The sequence below is a fragment of the Pelophylax lessonae genome (assembly GCF_965119305.1).
Source record: "Pelophylax lessonae genome assembly, chromosome: 5".
Lineage (NCBI taxonomy): Eukaryota > Metazoa > Chordata > Amphibia > Anura > Ranidae > Pelophylax > Pelophylax lessonae.
Genome location: NC_138772.1, coordinates 10,237,554 through 10,263,862, shown reverse-complemented (window position 1 = coordinate 10,263,862; position 26,309 = coordinate 10,237,554). Strand labels below are relative to the sequence as shown.

The window sequence follows — 26,309 nt, the reverse complement described above, 5'->3', positions numbered from 1 at the left end:
GGGATGAGCTCATGGTTTGGTTGAAACCTTAAGCTCATTCCAGTTGACCAAACATGGCCATGACCAATGTTGAGGGATAAGGGCCTCAAAAAGTCATGGTGGCCCACGGTGACTTACTGCTAACACTGGAACAGTGCACTGGCCTGTTTACATAATGGTAGGACAGCATGCTTTTAATTTCTTATGCAGCATCCCTTAAGGTCATCCCTCCTGGTCTCAGTGTCATTTTTGCAAGACTTGCCAACTCTGTTCATGACCTCAACAAAGAAAGATATCTCTCCTTGGATTCCAACTCTAACACCCATGCATTAACCCTTCACTGGCTAAAAAGGCCACAAAGACCAACGTTTTTTGGGGAAATATATTACTGTTTTAACTAAATACAGTGGATGATAACATCTTGCTATCTTCTCCTTCAACGCTAATTGCTGAGAGAAGGATATTGTCTCATCTGTTCATTTTTTTGTACTGCAAATAATGTCAGAAATATCTCTAAAAATTATAGGCAGAACACTCAGATCCACACAGGAGGATCTACAGGTGAAGGATCTATGCCATTGATCCTCACTGGTAGACCTTGGTCTGAAGGATAAGAGCCGTCTCCATCACAAATGTACATCATGAGAAGAAACTGCAACACCCAGACAGATTCCCTACGGAGGTGGACTGAGGGTGCTCCTGTTCAGAGTGTCTTCCCAACACTAATGGAACATGGAGGTATAAGGTGAAGAGCCGGCAACTCCTCTTTCCAAAAAATTTACTTTATTACATTGAGGGGAGTGTACAAAGTACAGTGGCTTACACTTTTCAGCAATAAGCCTTAATCATAGCCAATGCACACCACTGCACACTGGTGAGCTATTCTTCTTATCACTTCTAATCACAAAAAAATAGATATTTCCATGCATTTCCAGAAAGAGAGAAGTCGCCTATCTAGCAGACCTAAAAGCTGTGGATGTGAGGAGTAAAGACAGGTGTGTGTATGGGTAAAAGCCTTTTGGGGGTGCTAGGAGAGGAAAAGGGTCAGTTAAAGGATACCTGTACTTAAAGGAAAGCTAATGTAGCACCCTCCTAGGTAGGTGCTAGGATTAGTGTAGAATCGTTTTTGGTTTCTCTGGTTAACAAAGGGACAGCTAAGTAAATTGAATGGCTGTCTGCCTAACAGAGAGCTGTGAACGGCTAGTGTAGCTTGCTCAGTGTGATCAGCTGCTGGGGTTCTGCCTCTGGGCTCCCCTGTATCAAAGCAACCTAGGAAGGCTCTGGATGTATAGGCAGACGATATGCAGAACACAGCAAGTATAATAATGCCGCTCCAGCAAATTCCAGGTGGGTCAGGCCTGAAGTGTATTTATTCACAGAGTATGTTGAATTTTAAGTCTTTCCCAGGAGTGGATTGTTTAGCTAGGGAAGAGGCTGCTGCCTCCCCTGGCACTTGCTGCCATGTGGCTTCAGGTGGGCGACCTGTGGGCCTGAATTGAGATAGAGTGTGCTACCATGTGACCTCAAGTGGGCAACCTGAGGGCCTGAATTGAGAAAGAGAGTGCTGCCATGCTACATCAGATGGGAGTTTTGAGGGCCTGAAGTTAGTGAGAGTGACCCTGGTTGTACAGGGAGGTGGCTGAAAGGGCTGTCTATTCAAGATCATGTCTGGTATCACTGGTATAGAGTGTCGCTTAAAAGTTGGAAAGAGGCTACCAGCTGTCCCTGGACATTTTGTGAGCACAGGCAACCTAAAGGATCTATAGACTTGTGCTTTTAACCCCTTCTGGTGTGCTATATAGTTAGCTGAGGGTCTGAACAAAGGGAACTCTGGCTAGTGTTCTGAAGAGCTTGTCCAGCTGTCGCTACTGCATAAGACTTAGCTCAGTTCTACTATTTTTGGATTGCCAAACAGTCTGCTGTAACTGGCTTGTACCTGAGGAGCTTTGCCCTGCTACTACTACTACTACTAATGAGGGATTTTGCTCAGGAGTCTGCTACCTGCTACCAGCAAGGACTTTGAAAGTGCTTACCAGAGAGATCAGTTAGATGTCCCCAACTGTGAATAGTTCTATTTCTTGGAGTATCCCGCTAAATCCCCTTCCCTAGCTCTCCAAAAACAAAACAACAAAAACAAAACCCCTAAACCAGGGGTGTCAAACTCAATTTCATCACGGGCCACATCAGCATTATGGTTTCTCTCAAAGGGCCGGTTATATCTGTAAGATTAGATGTCCAAAGCAACCCACGCCCCCTTACATGAGACGTCAAGAGCCCCCCCACCATCATAAGTCAAAAGTAACCCACCCTTCCTTACATCACAATGCACTCCCTTACCTTGTGCTGCTGCCAGGAAGAAGATGCGGATGGATCTGGGAAGAAGTGCAGGGTCTGAAGGAGAGCCAGAGGAGGACTGGAGTCAGCTTCCAGAGTCTGCTGAATGCTGATATCAGGGGAGGCAGAGGCAAGGTGGGGTTGTGGCTGCAAAGAGAGGTGCAGGATCTGTAGGCGGAGTTCTGCCCTCCACTCTGCTGCAGACTGCTGAGAAGGGGTAGGGGGGTGGGGAAAGACGAGGCTTTCTGCAGCTGCACAGAGGAGTGTAGGATCTGGAAAATGAGTCCTGTTCTCTCTGCCGCCGACTACAGAGACAAGGGGGGTCCTGCAGCTGCAGGAGAGGTGCGAGGGCCACATGAAATGGCCTGGGGGGCCGCATTCGGCCCGAGGGCCTTGTGTTTGACACCTGTGCCCTAGACTGATCATTGAAGACAACGAGCGGAAGTGTCTGTGCACCAGATTGTGTGAATCTACCTTGTGGGGAAGACCTGGGTAAAATACCAGTGGTTCCTTAGGGGGTAGTGCTACATTTATTTTCTGCTCATCAATTATTTTTAACAGTGTTGTTTTTAAAGGATTAACAGAGCACCATGGGTTAACTAAAGAGACAACACAGCATAGCTGGTTTTCATCTCCTTTTATCTGATTGAAAGTGCTTTCTGGGCTGTCTGATGGGAGACGGGTCTGTGCAGTCTGGAAAAGGTGAAAAATGAGACTTGAACTTCATCTGGTAGCTCAATAGGAGAAAACGAAATATGCAATGTTTCAAATTTATCTGACTAAATGTCATTATGTTTTTTTTTTTTTTGTTAGACTTTACCATATTAAACAAAGTAAATAAATATTTGCAAAATCATTAAACCTTCCCTTTGTGGTACACCTCTCTATGCCAGTGGTGGCCCGTCCATACAGGGCGCAGCGCAGGAGCGCCTCCCCCCTAATCCATGCGCCTGGCCCCTAATCTACATGCAGGGCGCCAGACGCATGGATTCCAATGGATCTTTTTTTTTTTTTTGTTAGAAGCACATAATTAGAGCCGGAGGCTCTAATTGGCTTAAAAAAGGGTGGGCTCGGGGGCAGAGAAATGCGCCCAAAGCCCACCCAGTTGTGTGACATTAGCAAGTTAATATTCACCAATGTCTCCCTGTTTCTCCTCATGGCCAATCAGAAAGTGGGTCCTTAGTCCCGATTGGCCAGGAGTCCTTAGACCCGATTGGCCGCGAGTCCTAACTCCTGATTGGCCGGGAGAAGAATCGACTGCCAGGCCTCCGGAGGAGACGCAGGGGGGAAGACCCCACCTGCATGGGGTAAGTGCAAGGGCTGGTGGGGGGCCTGGCAGGCGATCGAGCGAGCGATATGGGGGTTATGTGGTTGGCTGGCTTGGCCCCCCCCCCCAAGTAAATTAAGCACCAGCCGCCACTGCTCTATGCTATATTTTAGCAAACTGGCCCCAGGACTAATATGGAGGCACCTAGCAGTGTCCTCTCTCTGTGTCAATATAGGTACACCTCATAGCACCAAAAATGGGCTGAACAACCTGACATTGTGAAGCGGATGCAGATTCATCCATGTGAGTCTTGCTGCTGAGATGATCTGGAGTAGCACAGTAGCTAGACTAAAACTGGCAATATGCAAAGCCACTTGGCAATTTCTTCTACAGCAATGGTAGTTAAAGCGGAACTTCACCCGTAAGGGGAACTTCCACTTATTTTTACAGTTTACACAAGCTGCCTGCCTTTCTCCCTCTCCCCCGGCAATCGCAGAGTGACCGGCCGACATCGGGTCCGCCGGTCACACGCGCGGGGGGGCCCGTGACCGCGCGGGAGCGGGAGCGCGCCGCCGCCGGCGCGCGCTCGCTCCCCAGACCCTCCCAGGCTAGTGACGTATATATACGTCACTTTGCCTGTGAGGGGCTGACCGCCGCAGTATATTTACTTGCGGCGGTCGGCAAGTGGTTAATAAATAAAAAGGGATGCACTCACATGTAAAAACTTTGTATGTCAGCGGAACAAACAATGACATGCAGCCGCAGCGTTCCTGCAGAACATTCCTCCTCGGATCGTAGGTCACCTGGCAGTATGGTGGAGAGCTAACGCTGACGATCGGTGGCGCAGGGGCGCCACCCCCCCCCCCCAAAAAAAGAAAAAAGAAGAAGATTAAAAAAAAAAAGTGTCTATTTTTCGCCCACTAGAGGCGCCGGACTTAGTGCTGGGTATGGGGGGGGGGGGTGGGGTTTTTGACCCCACCCTCGGCGAGCAGAGACGCTGATTGGCGCTCTTCAGGGGGGTCTTTGGGGCGCAGAGCAATGCGCCCCGACACTCCCCACTTTTCAGATGTCCGGGCTGTGATTGGTCCAGACTCCAGCCTGGACTAATCACAGTAGGACATGGACCTGGTGACGTGACGTGTGGGGGCGATGCACCGCCCCGGCGTCACGATCACCACTTCCGGCTTCCGTTCCGAGGACTTGGAGTGTCGCACTCGCAGCCAGGAGGAGAAGACAGGACTCGGAGGACGGACGCGCGAGTAGAGAGCCGCCCGCATCGGATCGCCTTCGTTCTGGACAAGACAATGGTCACGGTGGTGAGTCACTCCCAGACAGCCGACTTGAGTCAGTCCACCAGACCAGTCCGCTGCTCAGCCTCTCCCCGCATTATCGCGGCCAGGCCCAGGCAGGCCGCAGGCGCCTCACCGCACAGAGAGTACTCCCGCACCCACAGGCCGCACCTCAACTGGTCACTCCCAGACAGCCGATGAAGAGGGCACTTTGAAGGGGGCACGCACGCTGATCTCTGCATTGGGGACATGTACACTGGTCACTGCATTGGAGGCACGCACGCTGATCTCTGCATTGGGGACATGTATGCTGGTCACTGCATTGGAAGCACGCACGCTGATCTCTGCATTGGGGACATGTACACTGGTCACTGCATTGGGGACATGTATGCTGGTCACTGCATTGGAAGCACGCACGCTGATCTCTGCATTGGGGACATGTACACTGGTCACTGCATTGGGGACATGTATGCTGGTCACTGCATTGGAAGCACGCACGCTGATCTCTGCATTGGGGGCATGTATGTTGGTCACTGCATTGGGGACATGTATGCTGGTCACTGCATTGGGGACATGTACGCTGGTCACTGCATTGGAAGCACGCACGCTGATCTCTGCATTGGGGACATGTACACTGGTCACTGCATTGGAAGCACGCACACAGATCTCTGCATTGGGGGCATGTATGCTGGTCACTGCATTGGGGACATGTATGCTGGTCACTGCATTGGAGGCACGCACGCTGATCTCTGCATTGGGGACATGTATGCTGGTCACTGCATTGGGGACATGTACACTGGTCACTGCATTGGGGACATGTATGCTGGTCACTGCATTGGGGATATGTATGCTGGTCACTGCATTGGGGACATGTACACTGGTCACTGCATTGGGGACATGTACGCTGGTCACTGCATTGGGGACACGTACGCTGGTCACTGCATTGAAAGGGGGCATGTATACTGGTCACTACATTGAAAGGGGGCATGTACTGTGGGGTTTGTGCTAGGGGGCCTGTACTGTGGGATTAGTGCTAGGGGGCCTGTACTGTGTGATTAGTGCTAGGGGGTCTGTTCTGTGGGGTTTGTGCTAGGTGGCCTGTACTGTTGGGTTTGTGATAGGGGGCCTATACTGTGGGGTTTGTGCTAGGGGGTCTGCACTGTGGGATTAGTGCTAGGGGGCCTGTACTGTGGGGCTAGTGCTAGGGGGCCTGTACTGTGGGATTAATGCTAGGGGGTTTGTGCTAGGGGGTCTGTACTGTGGGGTTTGTGCTAGGGGGTCTGTACTGTGGGATTAGTGCTAGGGGGTCTGTACTGTGGGGTTTGTGCTAGGGGGTCTGTACTGTGGGGTTTGTGCTAGGAGGTCTGTACTGTGGGGTTTGTGCTAGGGGGCCTGTACTGTTGGGTTTGTGCTAGGAGGTCTGTACTGTGGGGTTTGTGCTAGGGGGCCTGTACTGTGAGGTTTGTGCTAGGGGGTCTGTACTGTGGGGTTTGTGCTAGGGGGTCTGTACTGTGGGGTTTGTGCTAGGGGGTCTGTACTGTGGGGTTTGTGCTAGGGGGCCTGTACTGTGGGGTTTGTGCTTGATGGGTTTGTGTGGGGTTTGTGCTTGAGGGGTTTGTGCTAGGGGGTCTGTAATGTGGGGTTTGTGCCACTCTCAGTCAGTGTATCCCATAATAGGTTGTCTCTCACAGTATATACCATATTAGGGCCCCTGCTCCCTATTATGGGATATACTAGTACTGATGGACCCCTTAATGTGTGATATATTGGGAGAATTTGTTCACGCAAGCAAAATACAGGGGACAAAATGGATGGAGTCTATAAGGGGTGGGGCTTCTGAGAAATGGGATGGGTCAAAATGGAAGGGCGGGTTCTTGTGCCCCACCATCTTAAAACTTCACCAGCCGCCACAGAGGACAGGGAAATAGACAAGCCAAATGACAATACATAGCCTGCAACACACAGCCAAGAGGGTGAAGGAGCCACAGTGGAGGCGTGGACGGGGCAGATGACAATGCATAGGCTGCAGTGCACAGCTGGGAAGAGAAGGAGTCACAGTGGAGGTGCGGACAGGGCAGGTGACAGAGCATAGCCTGCAGCGCACAGCTGAGAGAAAAAGGAGCCACAGTGGAGGCATGGACAGGGCAGGTGACAGAGCATAGCCTGCAGCGCACAGCTGAGAGGAGAAGGAGCCACAGTGGAGGCGTGGACAGGGCAGGTGACAGAGCATAGCCTGCAGCGCACAGCTGGTAGAAGAAGGAGCCACAGTGGAGGTGCGGACAGGGCAGGTGACAGTGCATAGCCTGCAGCGCACAGCTGAGAGGAGAAGGAGCCACAGTGGAGGCGTGGACAGGGCAGGTGACAGAGCATAGCCTGCAGCGCACAGCTGGGAGGAGAAGGAGCCACAGTGGAGGCGTGGACAGGGCAGGTGACAAAGCATAGTCTTCAGTGCACAGCTGGGAGGAGAAGGAGCCACAGTGGAGGCGCGGACAGGGCAGATGACATTGCATAGGCTGCAGCGCACCGCTGGGAGGAGAAGGAGCCACAGTGGAGGCGTGGACATGGCAGATGACATTGCATAGGCTGCAGCGCACAGCTGGGAGGAGAAGGAGCCACAATGGAGGTGTGGACATGGAAGATGACAGAGCATAGCCTGCAGCGCACAGCTGGGAGGAAAAGGAGCCACAGTGGAGGCGTGGACAGGGCAGGTGACAGAGCATAGCCTGCAGCGCACAGCTGGAAGAGAAGGAGCCATGGTGGAGGTGACAGAACATTCATGCAGTGGATCCAGAAGACCTTGAGAGTTTTATACTAATAAAAACAATATAAATAAATTGTCATGTCATACATATATGTGTATATAATAATGGATAGTATAAGGACACGTATTCCTGGAGGGAGCCCACATCTCCTTAAAGGTACAGGGATGCACCAGACACCAAGCAAGAGCACCATGGTAGTGAAGGTATCCAGTGCGTCCCCTCACCAGTTCACTAACTCAGGGGTAGGCAACCTTGGCTCTCCAGGCTATGCACTGTCACCTGCCCTGTCACTTGCACTGGATGCCTTCTCTGCCATGGTGCTGCGTGTCCAGTGCATCTCTGTACCTTTAAGGAAGGGTGAGCTCCCTCCAGCAGTGGCGGGACAAGGTCCAGCGCCCAGGGCAAAGATACCAAACTGTGCCCCCCCCCCCCTTTCCCTTAGGGTTAGGGTAAGGGTGCCCCTATCCCTGCAATAAACCATTGCACCCAGGGCAGCCGTCCCTCCTGCCCACCCCTTGTCCTGGCCCTGCCCACCCCTTGTCCTGGCCCTGCCCACCCCTTGTCCCGGCCCTGCCCTGCCCTGCCCTCCAGGCATACCTGCCCTGAATCTATTCATTATTATATATGCCCTCCAATTTGGGAGACTGTTGAGTTCGGACTGCAGTATACTGGGGTGCCGTGACGTGGCTGCTGCACCTTATGCATATATTTGTAAATGTGTGCAAACTAAACCCCTTGTTTTTAATGTGAACTGTTAGACAGAATAGTTTGGATTGTTGGTAAATGAGCTGGGAATTTTTCTTTGTTTTTTTAAATGGAGGATATACTCCAGCCGCATCTACCTACATGTGTCCATTGACTGCCATCTACATTCAATGAAAGACCTGTACCTGCATACAGTAGCTCTGCAGTGTGGTGAACGGATGCATGAGTGTTATCCAGACTAGTGAGAGCTCTGAGAGTGATATATGATTCTTAAAGGGTAACTCCATTTTCGTGGGGGGAAAAAAATCCGTAAACAAAAAAAAAATAATATAGCGTATACAATTGTGACACAAATCGTATTGTAATTGAATGTTGTTAAAAATTTCCTTTCCTTTCCAATCTGCAGCTGTTGTCATTTTCTGAAAATGCAATTCAATATGGCCGCCTGGAGCTGTTCTGTACACAGAATGTATACTGACCACACCCCCAGAAACATAATTTCCTGCTTGTGTGATTGGCTCACCAATTTTCCCAGAAGTCTGCACTAAGATACAAGTCAGATTTCTGGCATCCCCTGCAACAAAAATGTCATTTTTGGTGAGATACTCCCAATAGGAACACGTCTAAAGGGATGCAGGCCCAGCAGATTTCCTCATAGAGCCCTGCAGCTGCACAGCTGATAGATAATTATGAAACCACTCCCATTTGACCCACTCAGCAGGAACAAACAATGATTTCTTCAGAATAACAAAAGGTAGAAATCTGCAACAAAGTTTGTTACAATCCCTGCAATGTACAGAGATCACCCAGAGGGGAATGTTTTTTTTTTTCTCAACAAAAGTGGAGTTATGCTTTAACCGCTTGCCGACCGCTGCACGACTATTTACTGCGGCGGTCTGCCCCTCACAGGCAAAGCGACGTAGGGCTACGCCGCTAGCCTGTGAGGGTCTAGGGAGCGAGCGCGCGTTGTCGGAGGCGCGCTCCCGCGCGTGTGCCCGGCAGACCCGATGTCCGCCGGTCACTCGCGATCGTCAGTTAGAGCAGGAGAAAGGCAGGCGGCTAATGTAAACACAGCCACCTGTCTTTCTCCCCTGTGTAGGAACACTGATCATACGGTTCTGCTATGTAGGACCGTTGATCACTGTTCCTACACCTCAAGCCACAGCCAATCAAAGTTAGAATCACGCCCCTAGGGACACACATAACCCCTCCCTCTCAAAAAAAAGTTAACCCCTTCACTGCCAGTGTCATTTTACAGTAACAGTGCATATATATAGCACTGATTACTGCAGTAATGTCACTGGTAACCCCAAAAGTGTCAAAAATGTCAGTTAGGGGTCCGATCTGTCCACCGCAATGTCGCAGTCCCGCAAAAAAAAATCGCAGATCGCCGCCATTACGCGTTAAAATAAAACAACAAAAATGACAAAAATCTTTCCCTTAGTTAGTAAACGTGATAACTTTTGCGCAAACCAATCAAAATACACTTTTTGCGATTTTTTTTTACCAAACATATGTAGCAGAAAACAAATTGGCCTAAAATGTTAAAAAATTTTGATTTTTACATTTTTTTGGGGGAATTTCATATAAAAAAGTGTGAAAAATATTGTTATTTTTGCAAAATTGTCGCTCTTTTTTTGGTTTATAGCGCATGATCAAAAAATCGCACAGGTGATCAAATACCACCAAAAGAAAGCTCTGTTTGTGGGAAAAAAAGGACGCCAAATTCGTTTAGATAAAGCGTCGCACGATGTCCGTTAAAGTCACGCAGTGCCGAATCGCAAAATAAGCCCTGGTCAGGAAGGGGGTAAAATCTTCCGGGGCTTAAGTGGTTAAAAATGTGAATGGACGAAAGGAGGAGATCTTTTAAACAGAGGGCAGGTATAACAAAGATGGAAACTTCCAAGATATGAAAAAAGCAATTATCCAATGTAGATGTATTTAATTGCAATTTGGCGCTATAAAAATCGAGTATAATATTATTAATAATAAACTGCATACGAGAAATACAACATGTTTCGGGGGGGGGGGGGGGGGTAAAAAGCTTTCTGTTTTTCAGGGCTAATTGGAGAAGTGTACCCTGATGAGGATTTCGGAGCAGAGCAGGGTGATTGGAGGATCTGCTAGGAGCTGCCGTCATAAGGGAGAGGCTTATTGAGTCAAAGCACTCCGACTGCTGGCAACAAAGCCTATAGTTAATGAAGTTTATTGCAGGAAGGCTTAATTATACTTGTATTGGAAGTCTACATTCACACCTCTGCATGAGAGGTGCAGTATATATTTCACATGCGTTTTATATGCATTCACTTTTAAAACCCATTAACCACTTAAGGACCGCCCGCCATAGTTATACTGCAGCAGGCTGGCCCTCCTGTGCAAACCGCCGTAGGTATAGGTCGGTCGCACACCTGCAGCTAGGGGGCAAGCACGCGCCGCCGCCGCCGGCGGGTTCCCGTCCCTGCTCAGCAACGGGGACTCTGATGCACAGAGCTTGCGGCTCCAATTGCTGCCTCCCCGCTGAGAGAGAAGGACGGTCGGATGTTGTAAACACAGCCGACCGTTCTTCTCCCTGGAATGATCACAGAGTTCCTGCGATCCTTCTATATAGGATCACAGGTCTCTATGGTAATTTTACAAGTCCCGCCCCCCCACAGTTAGAATCACTCCCCTAGGCTCACATTTAACCCCTTGATCACACACAGTGTTAACCCCTTCCCTGCCAGTGTCATTATTACAGTGACGATGCATATTTCTAGCACTGATTACTGTAGTAATGTCACTGGTCCCCCCCCAAAAGTGTCAAAAATGTCAGTTAGGGGTCCGATTTGTCAGTTAGGGGTCTCTATGTTCATTTCACAAGCCACGCCCCCCCCCCCCCACAGTTAGAATCACTCCCCTAGGCTCACATTTAACCCCTTGATCACCCACAATGATAGCCCCTTCCCTGTCAGTGTCATTAGTACAGTAACATTGCATATTTATAGCACTGATTACAGGAGTAATGTCACTGGTCCCCCCCAAAAGTGTCAAAAATGTCAGTTAGGAGTCCGTTCTGTCCGCCGCAATGTCGCAGTCCCACTAAAAATCGCAGATTGCCACCATTACTAGTAAAAAAAACAATAAAAATGACATAAATCTTTCCAGTAGTTTGTAGATGCGAAAACTTTTGCGCAAACCAATCAAAATACACTTATTGCGTTTTTTTTTTTACCAAAAATATGTAGCAGAAAACAAATTGGGCAAAAATGTTAAAAAATTTGGATTTTTACTTTTTTTTTTTGGGAATGTTATATAGCAGAATGTGAAATATATTGTTTTTTTTTTTTTTTTCAGAATTGTTGCTCTTCGCAGAGGGAATCAAATACCACCAAAAGAAATCTCTATTTGTGGGAAAAAAAGGACATCAATTTTATTTGGGTACAGCGCCGCACGTCCGCACAATTGTCCGTTAAAGTAACGCAGTGCCGAATCACAAAAAAAAGGCCTGGTCATTAAGGGGGAAAATCCTTCCGGTCCAGAAGGGGTTAAAGGTGCATTTTGGGACCTCAACAAATATACATCAAGGTTTTTTAAGGCACCTGCAATGCAGTAAAATACAGAGATGTAAATGTACCCTAACACATGGCATAGCGCCAGTACACCTATACAGGTCATTCAGGGTCACCTTCACAACAACATTCCTACCAGCATTGCGCCAGAGAAGGACGGGTGCTCCCCACCCCCACCACCTTGGCATGTATTTGATTACCTGCACTTTTTTTTTACTGAACTTCACAAGAGTATGATGAAAGAAGTTTTCTTGGTGGCCTGTGTGCCCAATGGTGGTATATCAGAGGGTCAGTCTGGACTCACATTGCTCTCTTGTGTTATCTTAACCACTTCAATACCGGGTGCTTTCACCCCCTTCATGCCCAGGCCAGTTTCAAGCTTTCAGCGCTGTCACACTTTGAATGACAATTGCGCCGTCATGCTACACTGTACCCAAATTCAATGTTTATCATTTTTTTAACACAAATAGAGATTTCTTTTGGTGGTATTTAATCACCACTGGGGTTTTTATTCCTTACTTAAAAAGAAAAAAGACAGACAATTTTGAAAGAAAAAAAGTTTTTCTTATTTTCTGTCATTACATTTTGAAAAAAGTAATTTTTCTCCTTCACTGATGTGCGCTGATGAGGCGGCACTGATGGGCACTGATAGGATGCACTGATGGGCACTGATGAGGTGGCACTTATGGGCACTGACGAGGAGGTACTAATATGCCGCACTGATGGGCACTGATAGGCAACACTGATGGCCACTGATGAGGAGGTACTAATATGCCGCACTGATGGGCACTAATAGGTGGCACTGATGAGCACTGATAGGCGGCACTGATGGGCACTGAGAGGTGGCACTGATTAGCACTGAGAGGCGGCACTGACAGGCACTGACAGGCGGCACTGATGGCCACTGCCGGGCTTCACTGATGAACACTGATTTTTTGGTTGAAAATGTAATCTTTATTTGCATAAAAGATATACAAAAAACAATACTTTTGTCGGGGTACATTCTCCCCTGTACTGCGACGCAGCGCATAAATACACTACATTACAATACATTTCCGGTCATACTAATAAATACATTCAATCAAATACATTCATTCTGTGGTATGATGCCTGATGTGGTGTGCGGAGTAAGGATACCCCGTGCCATCACATCATGCATGATGCCGCAATACCCCTGAAGCATGAAACTAAAAACATTGTCTATACGTTGCATTACTCATAACTGTTTCAATACTATAACATTTCCAATAAGCAACAGGTGTGATGGGGGGTGGGAGAGAGGGGTAAGGGGAGGGGAATGAAATCACAGGCCCGAAGCTTTATTGAATGGACAAAGACACGCAAGGGAGAGTGGGGGAAGGGGAAATCTTCAGACCTCCTCTTCCTCCATGAGATCCATCAGGTTATAGTCTCTGAGCAGACTGTGAACCAGTCTGCGACAGTCCTCAATGGACATCCTCTCCCGCTGGTGGATAAGGCGCTTTCTGGCGCACCATAAAGCGTCCTTAAAGCAACACAACACCCGCCAGGCGTTGTCAATGTCCTCCTGTGTAAAAGTACCATGAAAGAGTCCATTCAGCACAGCAAAATGTGTGATGGCAGTCTGTGAAACAAAGTCTCTAAGTTCAGGTTCCAAGGCCCTCAGCAGGCTCTGTGCAAATGAGCACTCCCAGAAAACGTGAAAAGACGTTTCCTCGTGGATGATACAAAAGGGGCAGTGCCTGTATCTGCACAAGTTTCTGGCATGCATAAATGTCCTGAGTGGCAAACCCCCCTGGACAGCCATCCACGCCAGATCTTTATGCCTGTTGGTGAGTCTCTTTGAAGAAACATTCCTCCAGACCACTTTGCAAGTGGCTGAAGGGAGGCCTGGAACAGTCTCAGCAATGTCCGATGCTCTGATCAACCTGTAGATAGTTTTTGGCTTCCACAAGTCGGGCTTAACTCCATGCAGCCCCAGCTCCTTGATGAACTTGAAAGTGTCTAAGTAGTACCAAGGAGTGTCCCAGTTGTAGGGGATGGAGCTGTCCCATTTGTCCCATCCAAGGGACCTCCAGAGAGGCAGGAGGAAAAAACGGGACATGGAGTTGCCTCCAGAGTCCGAAGTTCTGTCAATCAAAGTTCTGCGGATGCAGTTGCAGGCAAAGAACACCCCCAGTAACGTTGCGATGTCGGGCACGCCCTTACCGCCCTTGAGGGGTTCCTTGAACATGACTGCACGCTTCACTCTGTCCATCTTGGAGCCCCAGATGAAGTGGAACACCGCCCTGGTGATGGCCTTGCAGGTGTTGACCCGGGGGGGCCAGGCCTGGGCGAGGTACTGCAACACAGGGAGGATCTCGCTGCGGAGTACCAGTGTTTTCCCTTCGATGGTGAGTTCTCTGAGGCTCCATAGTCCAAACTTTTGTCTCATCTTGGACAGTCTCTCCTCCCAAGACTTCAGGGCTGCGCCCTCAGCTCCAAACCAAACTCCAAGAATTTTGATGAAGTCCGCCTTGATGCTGAAAGGGATTGATGCAGAAGAAGGCAGGAACCACTTTCCGAAGAGCATGATCTCTGACTTCCCGCAGTTGACTTTTGCCCCTGAAGCTTTGCCGAAGTCCTCACAGGAACACTGATGGGCAGCACAGATGAGCAGGCACTGATGGGCACTGACTGGCAGCACTATGGGCACTGATTGTGGGCACTGATGGGCATTGGTTGGAGTGACTTATGGGCACTGTTTTTTTACTTTTCTGTAATCAGGGTACTGATGATCAGTGAAGGTTTAGGTTATCAGGTTATCAGTGCCCTGATAACCTGTCCTAGACTCCCCTTTGAGAAGGAGCCGCTGATCGACTCTCTTGCCACACATTTTGACAGTGTGAGGCGAGGAGAGCCGATAAACGGCACTTGCTCATTTACATGAGACCGGCTGTGATTGGACACAGTCGATCACATGGGTAAAGAGCCACGTCATTGGTTCTTTACCAAGATCGAGGGCGCAGCCACAATCGCCGCAGTGCGCACCCCCACGGGCGCGCAAGAGGCCGTTCTGGGGCGCCGTCATATTACGTTGTCCCCGAACGAGAGCCGCACCGCTACCCCGTCGTTTGACGGTGGGCGGGTGGCAAGTGGTTAAGTTGTTCAGGTGAGGTGAGACAGAAGATACACTTGGTGCATTAGTGAAATGGTAAAGAGCGCTACTAAGTGCAGGCTGCTCAGCAAGACCCCCGATAGAGGAAGTCCAAATTAGCTTATTCTTTCAGGGTGACCAGGGCTGCTGATAGAAATCGGGGGGCCCTATACAGACTACCTGACAGCCCCCCCCCCCCCCAAGAAAACATTAAAGCTTTATTTTGATAAAAATACAATAAAATAATTACTAGCAGACACAAATACAACATAACTCACAAAATTCCTGCTAAATCTAAAAGATGAAACTGAGTTGATAAATAAATTTGTGTGTGTGGGGGAGGGGTTGGGGGTCATGCACATGGGTGCTGTGGTCTGTACAGTGTGGAGCAGTGGTTCATTTATACAGCTTGCTCCGCCTGGATCTGTATGAACACAGCCGCAGGTCCTAATCTGACAGGCGTGGGGATGCAGGTGTACGGTGATCTGTATGAACACAGCCGCAGATCCTAATCTGACAGGCGTGGGGGTGCAGGTGTACAGGGATCTTTATGAACACAGCCAAAGATCCTAATCTGACAGGTATGGGGGTGCAGGTGTACGGGGATCTGTATGAACACAGCCGCAGGTCCTAATCTGACAGGCGTGGGGATGCAGGTGTACGGGGATCTGTATGAACACAGCCGCAGATCCTTATCTGACAGGCGTGGGGGTGCAGGTGTATGTGGATCTGTATGAACACAGCCGCAGGTCCTAATCTGACAGGCGTGGGGATGCAGGTGTACGGGGATCTGTATGAACACAGCCGAAGATCCTAATCTGACAGGCGTGGGGATGCAGGTGTACGGTGATCTGTATGAACACAGCCGCAGATCCTAATCTGACAGGCGTGGGGGTGCAGGTGTACAGGGATCTGTATGAACACAGCCGCAGGTCCTAATCTGACAGGCGTGGGGATGCAGGTGTACGGGGATCTGTATGAACACAGCCGAAGATCCTAATCTGACAGGCGTGGGGGTGCAGGTGTACGGGGATCTGTATGAACACAGCCGCAGATCCTAATCTGACAGGCGTGGGGGTGCAGGTGTACGGGGATCTGTATGAACACAGCCGCAGATCCTAATCTGACAGGTATGGGGGTGCAGGTGTACGGGGATCTGTATGAACACAGCCGCAGATCCTAATCTGACAGGCGTGGGGGTGCAGGTGTACGGGGATCTGTATGAACACAGCCGAAGATCCTAATCTGACAGGTATGGGGGTGCAGGTGTACGGGGATCTGTATGAACACAGCCGCAGATCCTAATCTGACAGGCGTGGGGGTGCAGGTGTACGGGGATCTGTATGAACACAGCCGCAGATCCTAATCTGACAGGCATGGGGGTGCAGGTGTACGTGGATCTGTATGAACACACCTGCAAATCCTAATCTGACAGGCGTGGGGACGCAGGTGTACGGTGATCTGTATGAACACAGCCGCAGATCCTAATCTGACAGGTATGGGGGTGCAGGTGTACGGGGATCTGTATGAACACAGCTGCAGGTCCTAGCTGTAGATATAAGATAAAAAATGGAGTTTACTCCTGCCAGCTTAGTTAGTAAATGAGTAAATAGAAGGAGTTGATACATGAATGCAGAGGGAACTGATAGTGCGGGGGAGAAGATGCAAAGTTGCATAGATCAGGAAGCAGTCTGGGGGAGAGCAGGGGGAAGCCCAGCTATATAAAGCACACTAAACTGCACTGGGACAAGATAACAGGTGGCTATGTAACCGGTGTATCAGTAAACCCCATGGGAATGCAGCTGATCAGCTGTGACTGTGTCAGGAAGACAGAGCAATGGGGGAGAGAGATTAAAAAAATGTACAGGCTGGGACAAGGAGTATAGGACGAACTGCAGGGAGAGAAACAAAGTTACACAGAGAAACTTAGGAGCAGAGCTAACATTAGAGCCCGGGCTGGGAGGGGGGGGGGGGTACACAGGGAGATGGATTAGTGAGGGACACTTGTCTCTTTCTCAGCAGATAAAAGCTGGCAGCAGGGAGAGGGGGAGAGATCAGCTTTCAGGTGCTGGAGGAAGATTTTTGTAAATGTCGTTCATCACTAATCCCCCTCCCTGTGTGGACCCCCCTGTTTGCTCAGGCTCCCTACAAGAGGACTGATGGCCCCCCTCTACCAGCAGACTTGAGGGTGACTTCCAGTCAACCAACAATCTCTAATTGGGTTCCTATTTGAAATTTTGCTGTCGGTTATGAGAACAGAATCCCTATCATCCCTAATCATTCTATCATCGGCCTAATAAAGAAAAGGTATTTTTAGATATTAGATATTATCCTAATAAGAGCACAGAGTGCTTCCATGTTGGGGTGATGATGTCCGTTGAAGGGAAGACTTCCCAGTTTGGGGGTTTCAGCAATCTGCCCACTGGTAATCTTTGGACTGATTAACCAGATAACTGATCCAACCAACCTGCGTGAAGCACAAATTAGTTGTATAGCAAGAACTTCAGATCTACTACCAGTCCTTTCCGGCTCAATATAACCAATGGTTCTTAAATGTGGAGCACAATAGCTTAGAAGGCATGGGAGATATCTACAGGTGGTGGAGGACGCCTAAGCCTACATGGATCAAAATTTGGCCAGTTTAGCTGAATTTTCGATCCATGTAGGGGCAAGCCGGTTGTACAAAAGCTGATCATCTAATCGACTTCTGTACAACCACCCTGTCAGGTTTTTCCCAATCGATTGGTAGTATAGTTAATACCAGACCACAAACCCTTTAGCATTGGGAGTGCTTTAGGAGGGGTTCCCCCGAAAATAGGCAATGTGGGCTATGTGGGACTTTAAGTGAGACACCAGCAGGTATGCCCAGAGTCTCCATCCCTGTATAGAAAATAACGAATTGAAAAGGATTAAGAGAGGTGCATGGAAGTCAGCCAGCCCCCAGTCTGATGTACTCACCCTCCAGTCTGCCACCAACCAAGTAGACCTGTCTCATGAGATAAATAAAGAACAGGGGTTTAGTTGACACACATTTGCAAATGCATGTGTAAGCTGCAGAGCCACGACACAGCACCCTGTTTTATCCGCAGTCCTAACACTTTTAAATTTGAGTGTCTCCACTCTGGGAGCACATGGCTGCTAATGGATGGATAGGAGGCAGGTGAGAGGGAGCAGCCCAAACTTCCCCCAACCCACCTCCATCCATGACTGGTCTAGTACCTCAAAACTCTAATAGCAATGTTCTTAAGATGGTACAAACTGAAAACGACCAGCTGAGAAGCATACACCTCCACCCCCTTGGTGGATGCAGTGTAAAACACAGATTGGGACTTTATATGAGGCAATTTGCCTGTATAGCACAGTGCCTACAGGCTGGTGCTTCATTTAAAGTCCCACCGTGCTATTTTCGTGCGTTTTTGGTGGATGGAGTCTAATTTGACCCCAGTTTTTTCATATATGGGGATGGAGACCATAACATGACCTGCTTGTCTCATGTAAAGTCCCAAATATTTTATGAAATTAGGGATGGAGGCACTGTGCTATACAGGCAAATCGCCTCATATAAAATCCCAATCTGTGTTTTACACTGCATCCACCAAGGGGTTGGAGGTGTATGCTTCTCAGCTGGTCGTTTTCAGTTTGTACCATCTTAAGAACATTGCTATTAGAGTTTTGAGATACTAGACCAGTCATGGATGGAGGTGGGTTGGGGGAAGTTTGGGCTGCTCCCTCTCACCTGCCTCCTATCCACCCATTAGCAGCCATGTGCTCCCAGAGTGGAGACACTCAAATTTAAAAGTGTTAGGACTGCAGATAAAACAGGGTGCCGAGTCGTGGCTCTGCAGCTTACACATGCATTTGCAAATGCGTGTCAACTAAACCCCTGTTCTTTATTTATATCATGAGACAGGTCTACTTGGTTGTTGGCAGACTGGAGGGTGAGTACATCAGACTGGGGGCTGGCTGACTTCCATGCACCTCTCTTAATCCTTTTCAATTAGTTTTTTCCCCCTGAAAATAGGAGTATTACTCCCAAAGAACTGATGCTTGATGCTCACAGGTACACTTCCACACCCCTGGAGCCCAGGACAGGGTGTTGACTGAAAAGGGGAGCTTATGTGCCATCATGATAGAGACAAAGATAGTAGTCTACCCTTTCTTGGTGAACTGGCTTCAGGGGTATTTTAAACTCCTAACCAATTTCTCTATGTGGTGTGAAAAAAATGGGTAGACAACAATGTCCACTGATGAGTATCCTTCAGCAGCAGCGTTACAAAAGTGGGCACGTAGCTGCATTATTTGTACTGCTCTAGGGCGCTACTGCCCTCTACTGTAAGCTTTCAGCATTACAGTTTTATGTATAATTATGTACATAATTTCCTGCCCTCGCTGGCTGGGCTGTGAGACCCTGAAGGAGGTAGTGGGGAGAGAAAGAGAAGGTGTCAGCCACATGTGTCCTGTCTATGTGTCATGTACCTGATCCAAAGCCGGAGTGTAGAGAGGGCTCCCCTTGCGGCTAGGTGCAGATCACCCCTGGAGGTGAGACAGGGAGTGCTGTGCCCGAAGTAGCATGGGTTGCCGGCTGGGATGGCCAGATGGCGGCTGCAGCCAATGAGTTATAAGTCCTAGGCGGATCTGGAACACTTGGCAAGCCAGGCAGGTGTGCTGCAGGAACAGAGGTAAGCTGGGTAGCCCACAGGAGACTGGTAATGGGGAGTCAAGAGCCAAGCCAGGTCAGACACTGGAGAAAGCAGAGGAGAGTCCAGGGACAAGCCAAAAGGTCAAGAGCCAGAGGTATCAAGAGGAGTCGAGGTCAAGCAGTCCGGGTCGGCAACAGGAGATCCAAGATTAGCAGGCAAAACAAGGCACAAGGAACACGGGAAGCTGAAGATCATCCAGCAGCTAGTGACTGTAATTGCTGAGCTTGAATAGGCTGTTTGGCGCCAAGCGCCGTTACGTCCTTCGTGCACGCGTGCGCATTGGCGCACGCACATTCTTGGTTGAGTTTCCCCGGAGTTGGCCGCGCATGCGTATTCGCGCCAATGCGCGAATGCGCTGATTAGCCAAACTGTTGGTGGTTACCTGACACTATGCTGCTAACACCAAGCCAGAAAGGACTGCAAGTATTCTTGTGATCAAATAGTTTTAACTACAGGTTGCTGAGTGTACTGTATATCTAAATACTTGTGATAGATGGAATATTTCTGCCATGTCTTTGTTATTATTTCATACGCACAGTGCCAGAGAGTTAGGTCTGTGCTACTGTAGATGTAGTGATCACCTTCCAGTATATTGGTAGATGGATCTGCCTTTTGCAATATAGTGTTTATGCAGCTCCTTTTTTTCTAGTTAACCCTGTCCCTTCTGGTCTGGGTTTCTTTAGCTAGTTTTAGCTCTGGGCTCAATAACCAGCATAGGCTTGAGCCAGGTTAGGCTTCTGGTGGCCATGTCAGTATCATAGGCATAGAGATCCTGTTACATGTCAGATTAAAACCTATTAGGCATGGACTAAAGCACAGAGTAGATAGTCTAACTCCGAGTTCCAGTGCCACACCCAGGGGAGGACTGGGCCAGGGGCAGGGGGGCATTTGTCCCCCGGGACACTCTGATGCCCTGTAAAAAGACTGAACTGCTTCTGCCACAGACATGCCTAAAGGATTCCTGGTGAAGAGAAGTAAAATGTCCCCCCCTGCTGACCTACTGAGTGTGGGATGAAGACAAGGACAGAGCGCAGGCCTCTCTCCCTCCTATGCTGTCTAAACTGTAAAACTGTGTCTGTGCTGAGGCCGGTTCCATGCCCCACTGGAGACTCTCCTCCCCTGGCCAGCCCCGACTGAACTGTCCCTCCTCCACCCTGGTGGCTGGGTCAAGAACCTGGATTCGACCAGTGAGTAGAAAGTACCTGGAGCAGAGCTTCAGCCTTGAATGGGGGTCTGGAGAAGGCTAGGAAGAGGGAGAGTGGGAAGAGGCACCATGGGCCTCTGATTTGTACTTGCCCCCTGGGCAGAAAGTTGCCAATCAGCCCCTGGCCACACCAAAGTTCCTGTGACAAGAGTCACTTTGGGTGGGGGGCTCGTGGAACCCAGATTAACTTACAGAGGTTGGGAAACTCCTTGTCAAGCTTCCCCAGGCCTCTCTTATGTGTAAGTCACCCTGTGTCTATTAGGGGCACAGGGTAACCAAAAACCCCAGACCCCTCAGGTCTGCACTAATCAGACTCGCTTTACAACCACACTGGACTCAGCATTTCGTGTCACCCCTGTTATCCTGTTATGTGTGGTTTGTGTTGAAAGTATGAAGGGGCTCTTTCACTTGGGACAATAATATTTATGAACAATATCCCTTCAATAACACTTGTGACCAGTGTTAATTTTGGCAGAAAATTTTGATTTAATTTTAGTTATAGTGTGCTGTTACACCAATATTCAAGATATATTATAATGCATAGTTGTGGTAATGTCTATATATTTGGTCATTATACTGCCATCTTGTGTTTATTTTGTTTCATGCACATTCCTTTCCCTTCTGTGTTCCTTCCTGTCCTCTCCCATTGATGATGTATTTCCTGTTCCTGCTTCTTTATGCTTGTGGGAATAGAGATGGCCACGTTTGTCTAGGCCTTCATACAATCTGCTCGCATTCAGGAACACATTACCATGTTTTGACCTGCAGTTCCCATCCTTCAGTCATCTGCTACATTTTGTTGTCTGCTATACCTACTGCTTGCAATAAAACCTACGTGGATGGAAAGAAACTGTGTCTGGTGAGTTCAGCTATCTGATGACGATTGTCCGCAGTGATTGTATCTGCTTCTACAGGCCAGGAATAGGTCTCAGCAAGGGATAAGTCACTATTACAACAATTTGAATAGAATATACACTGAACAATTTGAACAGAATATATATTCTTTTGACTAAAATGCCATTTTAGTTTTTAGTCATATTCATATTTTAGTCATCTGAATATATATATATATATATATATATATATATTATCTCACAAAAGTGAGTACACCCCTTACATTTTTGTAAATATTTTATTCTATCTTTTCATGTGACAACACTGAAGAAATGACATTTTGCTACAATGTAAAGTAGTGAGTGTACAGCTTGTATAACAGTGTAAATTTGCTGTCCCCTCAAAATAACTCAACACACAGCCATTAATGTCTAAACTGCTGGTAACAAAAGTGAGTACACCCCTTAAAAGTTAAAATGTCCAAATTGGGCCCAATTAGCCATTTTCCCTCCCTGGTGTCATGTGACTTGTTAGTGTTACAAAGTCTCCGGTGTACTCACTTTTGTAAGATACTGTATATATATATATATATATATATAGATGTATATATACACGTGATTATGCACAGAACGGCCACCCTGGAGCAGTAAATAGAAGGTGGCAAGTGACACGCTGCATCTGGTGGAAAACGAAGGTGGCAAGTGACACGCTGCATCTGGCAGCAGGCGACGGTGGCAAGTGACAAGCTCAGGCTTCCCACTGATTCTGCATTATGGTGAGTTAAAATATTTAATTATATATGACAATGCAATAATATAAATAATGCACTTTTGAGGTCCGTTTCACTTTAAGATGAATGCAATTTGGGTAAAATGATGATAAATATAACTACAAGATACATAAGAATGAAGAGTGATTACTTACAATCTATTAGGGTATAAGTGAGGATACAGAAGGTAGAAGAGCTTACAATCTATTAGGGTATAAGGAGGATACAGAAGGTAGAGGAGCTTACTGTCTATTAGGGTAAAAGGAGGATACAGAAGGTAGAAGAGTTTTTCTATAAAGTTTTTGTTAAGGTTTTGTGAACTGTATATATATATATACATATATATATATGTGTGTGTGTGTGTGTGTGTCACATACGAACGGTCATATACAGTGAACAATGTACTGTAGTACAAAGCAGACATAATGGACCTAGTAGACATGGAGTTGGGGAGGGGGGGGGGGGGGGGGCGAGCTTTGCAACCTTATAGGATACGAGGGAGGATACAGACATTCAGAAAGCTTAAACTCTATTATGATACACCAAGTAGAAGAGCTTACGATCTATTCAAGTGCAAGGGAGGAGCCTACAATTTATTAGAGTATGAGGGAGGATACAGAAGGAGGAAGAGCTTACAATCTATTAGGGTATAAGGGAGGATAAAGAAGGTGGAAGAGCTTACAATCTATTATGGCATACAGTGCCTTAAAAATATTCATATCCCTTGAATTTTTTCCCATTTTGTCATGTTACAGCCAAAAACATAAATGTATTTTATTGGGATTTTATGTGATAGAACCGACACAAAGTGGCACATAATTGCGAAGTGGAAGGAAAATGATAAATGGTTTTCAACATTTTTTACAAATAAAAACTCTGATACCCCTAACTAAAATCTAGTGGAACCAATTGCCTTCAGAAGTCACCTAATTAGTAAATAGATTTCACCTGTGTGTAATTGAATCTCTGTATAAATACAGCTGTTCTGTGAAGCCCTCAGAGGTTTGTTAGAGAACCTTAGTGTACAAACAGCACTTTTCAATCCATCATCAGAAAATGGAAAGAGTATGGCACAGCTACAAACCTACCAAGACATGGCCGTCCACCTAAACTGACCGGCCGGGCAAGGAGAGCATTCATCAGAGAAGCAGCCAAGAGGCCCATGGGAACTCTGGAGGAGCTGCAGAGATCCACAGCTCAGGTGGGAGAATCTGTCCACAGGACAACTACTAGTCGTGCGCTCCACAAATCTGCCCTTTATGGAAGAGTGACAAGAAGAAAGCCATTGGTGAAAGAAAGCCATAAGAAGTACAGTTTGCAGCATCATAAAGGCCACACAAGACAGGTCAGGGATAAAGTTGTGGAGAAGGTTAAAGCAGGGTTAGGTTCTAAAAAAATATCCCAAGCTTTTAACATCTCACAGAGCGCTGTTCAATCCATCATCAAAAAATGGAAAGAGTATGGCACATGGTAACTCTGGAGGAGTTGCAGAGATCCACAGCTCAGGTGGGAGAATCTGTCCACAGGACAACTAATAGTCGTGTGCTCCACAAATCTGCCCTTTAAAACCTATTAGGATATAAGGAAGGATACAGAAGGTAGAAGAACTTACAATCTATTAGGGTATAAGAAAGGATACAGAAGGTAGAAGAGCTTACAATCTATTAGGGTATAAGAAAGGATACAGAAGGTAGAAGGGCTTACAATCTACTAAAGTATAATGGAGGATATAAAAGGTGGAAGAGCTTTAAGCTATTATGGTGCATAAATTCAGACTGACTCTGGTGTAGAAGGATTTGTAGAACACGAGGGAAGACTTGTAGGATGAACCAGATGCAGTTCAATCATTGTACATGTCCTGGCCCAGATTTCTGCTGACGCTCCCAAACATCCATCTATAAAAATGAGTGACTATATAAAATATATAATAATACATGACTGGCGTGATGCAATGATATCTGACATGGGCGCTCCAGCCATAGAAGTGTATGGGAAGCAGTGACAGAGGTGTCAGGTGAAGTTGGGCAATCACAGCTCAGGCACTCCTAGGACATTATACAACAATCACACCTGACATCAAACTTGGCCAGAATTTGTCCTTCTTTTGGGACTTTTGACATTTATGTTAATGAGGGAATGTGGGCGGGACCTATAAAACTTTGTACAGAGCCATCATTTTTTTATTTCTCTCCAGAGACTCAGCAAGATGAAGGTGCTGCTGATCTCCTGTCTGCTTGCTTCAGCTTTTTCCTTGGTTGCAGGTAAGCAGTTTTCACATTTTGGTGTTGGATTTTTGATATTTTTAGTTAAATTCGTTCAGAGATTGGAAACTTTTATCATAATAAGCACAGAATCTGGACACTATAAACAGAATTAATCAACACCGATCATTGAGGGACATCGGCAATGACATTATTGGATGGATTTCAGAGCTGGTAGTGAAATGTTTTTATCGGGAAATATTTCTTGTATTTCATTTTTTGTTTTGTTTTATTACATCTAAATCAAATAGTTTTGGGCTGAAATGTCGTTGTTTTAGGTGGATTATTTTTTTCTTTTTTTTTTAATAGATACATAGAAGAGTGATTACAAAAAAAATGACAGAAGAGTGATAACAAAAAAAAATCTGCTTAATTTATATATATATATATATATATATATATATATATATATATATATATTTCAATTAAAAAAAAAATATATATATATATATATATGTATATATATGTATATATATGTATATATGTATATATATGTATATATGTATATATATATATATATATATATATATCTATATATATGTATATGTATATATGTATATATGTGTATATATATATGTATATACATACACGTATATATACATATATAAAAAAAATAAAAATATAAAATATATATGTATATATATATATATATATATATATATATATATATATATATATATATATATATATATATACATACACGTATATATACATCTATATATATATATATATATATATATATATATATATATATATATATATATTTTTTTTTTTTTTTTTTTTTTTTTTTTTTTACTTTTTTTTTTTTTTTACTTTTTTAAAACAGATCTATTGATTGTCCCAGGAATGTTTGAATCCACTTCAACTACTCTTTCTGTATAATAATACTTTCTAAGGTTAGTTTTGAACTTTCCTTGGTCTAGTTCAGTATTTCTCAACCTTTTTTCAGTCAAGGCACCCTTAAAAGTTATGGACAATCTCAAGGCACCCCATTCTAAAATGTAAAAACTATTCTAATAGTTTTGCATAATGCAGCAACATCCACACAAGTAGGACACCCAACACTAGAGGTGATTTATTCTTCCAAAGCAAATACACTTTTGCAAACTGGTACTGACTAGTATTCCAATGTTTCTCTTCTCCCTCAGTTTTCCCAATCACTCAGCTAAGATTCCCTCAAATGCTGATGAAGAGGGGCAGGGGAGGGTCAAACAAGGATCCTATGGAGGCAACTGACATCCTCCTTATCAACTGGTGATGCCATTGGTCATTAGGATGCTGGCGGCTAGAAGGTTTTAATGGTGCACAATGAAAACCTGTGGTTTTGTGTAACAAAGGGCAGCTTTAGCCACACGCCAGCTTGTATACAATTTTTTGGCGTTTTGCCAAGGCACCCCTAAAGGAACCTCAAGGCACCCTGGTTTAAAAAGGCTGGTCTAATTTGACGTCACGTCCCTGTGTTCTTCATCGTGGCTTCATACTGAAAATCCTGCCCTCCTGAACCTTATTCCCCCCTACATGGATTTAGAAGGTTTCAGTCAT

At 46.6% G+C, this 26,309-nt stretch overlaps 1 pseudogene across 1 annotated transcript in view; it reads left to right on the top strand.

Moving 5' to 3' along the window:
- The window catches only part of LOC309556403, a 76,867-nt pseudogene that overhangs the window by 14,368 nt on the left and 36,190 nt on the right, over window positions 1–26,309 (top strand). Inside the window, exon 3 of the transcript in view lies at window positions 24,340–24,767. The product of the transcript in view is annotated as an uncharacterized misc_RNA (transcript). The remainder of the gene's footprint in view (window positions 1–24,339; window positions 24,768–26,309) is intronic.